This window comes from Nelumbo nucifera, chromosome 1 (assembly GCF_055504915.1).
Source record: "Nelumbo nucifera cultivar China Antique chromosome 1, China Antique-T2T, whole genome shotgun sequence".
Lineage (NCBI taxonomy): Eukaryota > Viridiplantae > Streptophyta > Magnoliopsida > Proteales > Nelumbonaceae > Nelumbo > Nelumbo nucifera.
In genome coordinates this window covers 157,209,607-157,216,837 of record NC_142649.1, presented here as the reverse complement: position 1 = coordinate 157,216,837, position 7,231 = coordinate 157,209,607, and the positions used below count along the sequence as shown (strand labels likewise).

Genomic DNA, 7,231 nt, shown 5'->3' with positions numbered 1-7,231 from the left:
AAAATCTTCTAACACGAGGCATAAAAATGTCCAAAATACCCATGCAATTATTGTTGATGTTGGTTTATACATGAAAAACAATACAAATGTTATGAACTACAAAAATAGAGAGTTTAAAGTTGTAGTTTTACCTCTTAGCAATTTATATGAAGGGCAAATTTGAAAAATACATCAATTTCAAAAAAGAGATTGGAAGGGCTTGGGGTAGTGATTGATATGAAGAAAAATTTTGGAAAATAAGCATTTTGGTCAAAAGTAATTGCATGGGTATTTTTGACATTTTTGTGCTTCATGTTAGAGGATTCTAATAGAGGGAGTCTATTTGCAATTATGTCAAAAAATTCATGGGAGGTGATTGCATTTACCAAACTATAGGGGAAGTTTAAGCAATGATAAAAAAAACTTTAGGGGAGGTTTTAGCAATTTACCCTTTCATTTATTTAAGTTTGAAAAAAAGACCCGAAAGTACATCTTATGTTCTAAACAGTCAATGTTGGGCCACATTAACCACCTTGAAGAGATTTCCAACTTGCAAGTGGACGGACAATTTATTCTTTAAACTATTTGTTTGGATGATGGTTTGAGCTAGCCAAAGATGCCACATGGCAGGCTCCACAACCGTTTTCTCTTTAGCCACGTCGACACTACACGTAACAGAAGAGCACAACTAAAAAGGAGTGTCCTACACGGACAAGGAAGCGGACTCCACCAGGGAAAAGGAAACCTCCTGAAGACCTCGGCGGAGGACCTCATCCCAACAACCTCGGAAGCCCTATCCATCTAGAACACGGACACCCAACTATAAACAGGTATTCCCTACTCGAGGTAATGGACTTTTGGAAGAAGACTCTGGATATTTCTGCACTATCTCTTTTGCTTGGATTGACATTATTCTAACCTGTACGGCTCGACTACCTCTTTCTCTACCCAACTGACTTAAGCATCAGAGTACCTACCCGGGGAACAACCCCTCAAGCGTCTGACCTTTCTCCTAATTGCAAATCTCAATGCGTGGCTTCATCATTCCACCTCGGTTTCGTCCAGTTAGTAAGATTATCTAATTGTTTCCTCAGTTCGAAACACCTCAGATCGGACAATATCACTATTTTCTTGTTTTTTTTTAATGGTTCAATTCTTGATCATTAAGTTAACGGATGGCTTTCTCTTCTTTATCCCCACCAGATGGTGGGTTAATCCAATTCATTTCCATTATCTTAAAGCCTGAATCATTGGATGACAAAGACATTTGCAAGAGTAAATGATATTTTTTATAGCATTGTAAGGTTTTCAGCGGTTGAAGGAGCTGAAGTTGAATTTATCATATAGAAGTTTATTCTTGAAAAGGTAATGAGAATTCAAATAAAATTCTGGTGAATGTAACTAATATTGTTGTATTTATTTATTTACTTTATCATAAAATTTTACTCTAGGTAGGGGGGGGGGGGCATTTAAAAATTCTATTATGCATCATAGAGAAAGAAAATATAGGGGAGGGCATAGCCCACCTTGCTCTAGGCCCAATAGCAGATGAACTCTCTCGGATACTCTCAACCCCACCCCAAGAAAAAGAAAACCAATACAACATATTACACAAGTTAGTCATCCTAAATTAGAGACTTAGACTTTGTTTGACTTAGTGGCTGAGAGAAACTATAAAGACAACGTTAGAGCCTAAATCAATACCCCAATTAGCTAAAGAATCTACCAATCTATTAGCTTCCCTATACACATGGGTAATGGACACATTCATTTGTGCCATTAATAAAAAGGCCTCTTGTAATTGATAGTGGATCTCCCGAATTCTATTATCACGTTCAACTAACAAACGAGTCCAATAGATTCAAGGCAAAGATTTAAGCCATCATAGAGAAAACAAACTTCAACTTCCATAAAGGCCAAGCATTGTAATAGGAAGCAAAGCCAACAAGAGATTTATCCTCCATGTCTCTTATCATGCCCCTCCCCCTAGGCCTAGGTTAATTTCCTTCGGAATAACCATCTATATTCAATTTAACCATACCGTAGGGGTGGAAGGGGAGGAGGTCGCCAATTAATGCACTTGGAAATTTGCTTTTAGAAGCCTTAATTGAGATTTGAAATCAACGGTCATCTCATGTTAGGGTCTAAAGACCGAGGGTATGGAGCCAAATTATTTAATTTGAAGAGCCAAATTGTAATACAAATAATAATCTGGCTAGTTACCAAATACTTTCCTTCAAAGCAATGATGGCACCTTTCAAGCTAAACTTCCCATAAAAGAACTGAAGGTATAATCATAAGAATTTGATTTCGTTGAGAATTACATACTGATGCAAAGGTTACACCGTTCCATAACTCTACTCTTTACATGTTAGGATAAAAGGGGATCTTGAAAACAACAACAGAATACTCCTAATACTTCAAATCCAACACTCCTGTGGCGAACACATGATCAAAAGATTATATTTATCCTTATTAATTATTGTGGCATATTAATTTTTTGATATATAGTTATACATATCTTAAACTTGGACGAATCATGGTACAATGCATATAATGATTATAAATAGAAAGATGAACATATTGCAACAAGTGTAAAAATGATAACATCAAATCTATACTACTTTAAAAATCACGAATAGTCTCAAGAATATTTCTAGAATTTTTTGAGAACAAAATTTATCCCTGTGATTGTGCCAAATGCAAATGATTCAGAGAGATGATGAATTGGTGTGAGATGACAGCTCTTGTGCAACGAAATTCATGGTGGGTCGTGAGTCGGGATTGTCATTTGTGCATGGTAAAGCCAAAGTAAATACAGACACCACCTTGTTTGCCAATTGACCTGTGGGAGCTTCAAGCCTTGGGTCTAAGACATCCTTCAATAGCAAGTCAGCCTGATTAGATGAGAGTGATGAGGATAGGGAAGATAGGAACTCTCCTGGGTGTCTTCCCATTAGAACTTCCAATGATACAACCCCGAAGCTATAAACATCGCACTTTTCAGTGACCCTCATTGGAAATGCAAGCTCTGCACGTTCATGAAGATGAAGATAGGGGATAAGAATTTATGAATGAAATAGCTCTACCCACTTAAAAATTAATTACATCCATTAATAGAGAGATTGAAACTTAGAAGAACTCTTCAGTTGGTCTAATTGTTTGGACCTCCCTGTACTGGGGTGGTTCCCCAGTTGGCAGTTTGCCCCATAAAACTGGTATATTAGCAAATATGGATGCATGGATCGTTCCCATCCCATCCATGAACCAAAACAGAACATATAATTCCTAACAATTAGAAGCGACTAACGGAGTAGCAGTAACAGGGAGTGAGATGGCAGCTTACATGGAACCATGTAGCCATAAGACCCAGCAATAGTGGTCCAGTTGGATGAATTAGCGGTCAACAATCTGGCTGTTCCGAAGTCGGAGAGCCGAGGTACGAAGTCAGACTCAAGCAAGATGTTACTTAGAGATATGTCTCGATGCACAATAGCAGGGACGCAGTCATGGTGCAAGTAAGCAACAGCATGGGCCACTCCTTGGATGATCTTCAGCCTGGCCGCCCAGTCCAGCTTCTCTCTTCCTTCCTCCCCATTCAGGACATTTCTCAAACAGCCTCTCTCTACGTACTCATACACCAAGTACATGTAACCGTTCTTAGAGCAGAATCCGTGCAATTTAATGATATTTCGGTGCCGGATGCCCGCCAGCGTCCTGATTTCATTCTCGAAACGTCGTCGATTTGTTGCTGGGATGTCACTAGAATCTGAAACTTTGAGTCGTTTGACGGCCAGGATGTAACCTGTTGACTGTGCCGCTTTGAAAACACTCCCTGATCCTCCTTCTCCGATACAGTACTTGTCGTTGAAGTTCTCTGTGGCTTCCATTATATCACCAAATGTAAATTTCCCTTCTTTTCCCCAAATCAATGAGTTAGAAGTTAAATCTTTATTGGCTTCTCTGTCCTCGATATCTGCTTCTTTCAATTTCCTTCTCAAGATTAGAATTCCAAAAGTCATGGCTACTAAAAGTAAAATGCTGAAGGACGGGACAATGACAGCGATAAGGATTTTCTTGAGCTTGTTCGAATTGCCGCTTGCAAGGCCGGAACTACAAGTGGGCAGTCCTTTTACAACTCCACATAAGCCCGGATTCCCTGTGAAGGCCTCAGCGGGAGTTTTCTGGAAAACCTTGCCAGTCGGGACGGGACCCATCAACTCTTTGAAGGATAGATCGATATTTTGTAAACTCAGCATATCGGCCAGCGTTTTTGGGATTCTGCCAGAAAGATTGTTATGGGAGAGATTGAGATTCTCCAATTTGATCAGCTTATCCAAGTTTTGAGGGATTGGTCCGGTGAGTGAATTTCTACTAAGATCGAGAAATGACTGCAAATCGATCAAACTTGCCATCTCAGAAGGTATTGCACCTGACAAGCCATTGTTGCTCAGGTTCAACTGTATCAAGTTGATGCAATTGCCAAGCTCTTTAGGTAAACTACCACTCAGTGCATTTGCTGACAAGTCCAGTTCTTGTAGCTCATGCAAATTGCCGACGCTTTGAGGAATCACCCCCATCAAGTGGTTGTTGCTCGAATTAAGATGATTTAACTTCCTCAAATCTCCCAATTTAGTTGGAATTTTTCCCGTCAGCTCATTTGAAGAAAGGCTTAGCTCTTGTAATTGGATTAACTTCCCAAGTTCAGCTGGAATTTCACCACTGATTTTATTCCCGCTAATGTACAAAGCAGTAAGACTTGCATATTGACCCCACTTCGGAGACAGCACTCCAGAAAACTGATTCTCGCTGAGATCTACATACACAAGATCTGGGTGCACTCCAAATGCCGTGGATATATCCCCTGTGAGTTGGTTCTGTACAAACGTGACTCTGACTAGTCCTGAGCAATTCCGCAAGCAACCCGGCAAGGGCCCCGTGAAATTGTTATAAGACATCAACAAGTATTGGAGGGAAAAACCGTTGCATAGCGCCGGTGGCAACTCGCCGGAAAACATGTTGTTGGAGAAGGCGACGAAAGTCAAAGGACTATTCCCTCTCAGACCATTTGGAAGTTTTTCAGACAAATTGTTGCTAAATAATAAGAGGCTTTCAAGATTCTGAAGGTGGGAGATGTTTTCTGGCAACTCTCCCTGCAATTGGTTCATGTGCAGGTCAAGCGTGACCAGAGATTTCAGGTTTCCGATCTCCGGTGGGATTGTGTCGGTTAAATTGTTTCGGTCAAGGAACAATAGCTAGAGATTTGTAAGATTCCCCAATATCCGAGGTATAGGTCCGGTAAGGTTGTTACTCGAGAGGATCAGCCACAGCAATTCTTTCAAGTTCCCAATCTCTGGAGGGATGGGACCTGAGAGTTGATTGTTATCAAGAAAGAGGTAATTGAGCTTTGTCAATCTGCCAATCTCCGGTGGGATTTTTCCTGTGAAAGAATTGTTCTGGAGTTGCAAGGATATTAATTGTGTTCAGATATCTTAGTGAGTTTGTACAGAGAATAAGGCAGCTGCCCTATAAGGGAATTCTCTGCAAGGCTTAGGTACGTGAGGTTAGTACAGAGGCCATGTTCAGAAGGAATAGTAGAATTCAATTGATTATGACCAAGATCAAGTTTTTGAAGCATCCTGAGTTGGCCTAAAGAAGGAGGAATGTGTCCACTAAGTGAATTGTTATATAAAAAAAGAACTTCAAGTCTAAGAATGGAACCAATCTCAGTGGGTATCTCTCCAGTGAACTTGTTGTATCCAAGAAGTAATACTTTGAGCCAAGCAAGCTTAGACAGGTTCGGTGGTATTGGACCACTCAAGTGGTTTGATGACAAGTCGAGCAATGTTAGATTCCGGCAATTGAGTATGAACGGCGGGAACTCCTCAGCAAGAGTGTTATAGGAAAGATTAAGGTATGTCAGATGAGGCATGCCAGAAGTTTTTATTGGGTCCGGGGATTCTAGTTTGTTTTCTCCAAGGTCTAAATACCGTGCCTTCTGTAGATTGCTGAGCTGATATGGGATTGGACCTCCAAGTGAGTTCCTAGAGAGGTTAAGAACATGGAGCTTTGATAAGAGTCCTATTTCTGGAGGGATGGTATTACTGAAATAATTGGAGGCCAGGTCTAAATAGGTGAGTTGGGTGAGGTTGCCCATGGCTGGTGGAATCGTTCCAGTAAGATTATTGAAGCTGAAATCTAGGCGGGTGAGGTTGGATAGTGAAGTCGTACTGAATTGGTTAAGTGCCCCTTTAAGTTTTGAGTAGGTAAGATTTACCTCAATCACACTTGCATCATTATTGCAGACGATGCCAGTCCACTTGCAATGGTTTTGTATATTGTCGAGAGACTAGGAATTGAGAGAAGCAAAAGAAGATAAACTGTTCTTCCATTTGACCAGAGCTTCAGCCTCTGTTCTTGTAGATAGTGTTCTCTCCAGAGGAAGAGAGAACATGAACATAACAATTGATGCTGCACGATCTAGGCACTCTTAGCTGGCTGCGACCTGGCTTCTGGTTGGGGCGAATGACACCTGGGAGGAAGGAGAAAGTGAAGGATTCCCGGGGATATATCCCGGTGGGAACACTCCGACGGCTAAGTTAGAACTGGAGAAAATCTCAAAGGGAGAGTAGAGTGTGAGAGTGCTGAAAGTGCATAAGCTTCAATACCTTTCCCTTGTGGGAGTTGGAGTTCTTTTATGTTGGAGCCCGGTCATACTTGGCATAACCGCCAACGCCCTAGCCGTTACTGCCAGGACAGGCGTGGCAGGAGCAGGTGGTCGCCACACACTACCATCGCCAGGTACGGGCTTGACAGACGTGTCATGCTTCCCAGAGGCGACAAACAGAACGCCGCCTAGCAGGCGGAAAGCTACCTGGCAAGGGATCAAAGCCATGCCACCTGGTCCGGTGGGTACGAATGTCAGGCAGGGCTCCCCACAACCTACCAGGCTACCGAGCACCGAACTGTCTAGGGCAGGCCTGTCCCGGTACCGAGGTGTCGGCACCGTGGGCAGGGCTGCCCCGAGGTGCCCGCGGTACTTAGTTGAGAACCGGGGTGCTTCTTCCTCGGGACGGAAGAGCTCCAGGCCCCTTAGGGGGAGTTCGGGCCCTTGGGACAGCTCGGGACCTTCCACACTTGGTGGGAGTAAAAAATTGGCCAGGTTCAGTCCTCGACGAGTCGCTCAACTCCCCGAGTAGCCAGTGTTGGACTCGGCGCGTCTCTCCCGTTGAGTCGCGGTGGTGCTGCCAGG

The 7,231-nt window shown here is 42.5% G+C and overlaps 1 pseudogene across 1 annotated transcript; it reads right to left on the bottom strand.

The window, feature by feature from the left end:
* Positions 1 to 2,444: 2,444 nt before the first annotated feature.
* LOC104602879 (uncharacterized) lies at positions 2,445 to 6,569 on the bottom strand (annotated as a pseudogene). Its single transcript, XR_016080473.1, has 2 exons — positions 3,326 to 6,569; positions 2,445 to 3,010 (listed from the first exon to the last, which is right to left on the bottom strand). The product of XR_016080473.1 is annotated as an uncharacterized LOC104602879 (transcript).
* Between the last annotated feature and the right edge of the window lie 662 nt (positions 6,570 to 7,231).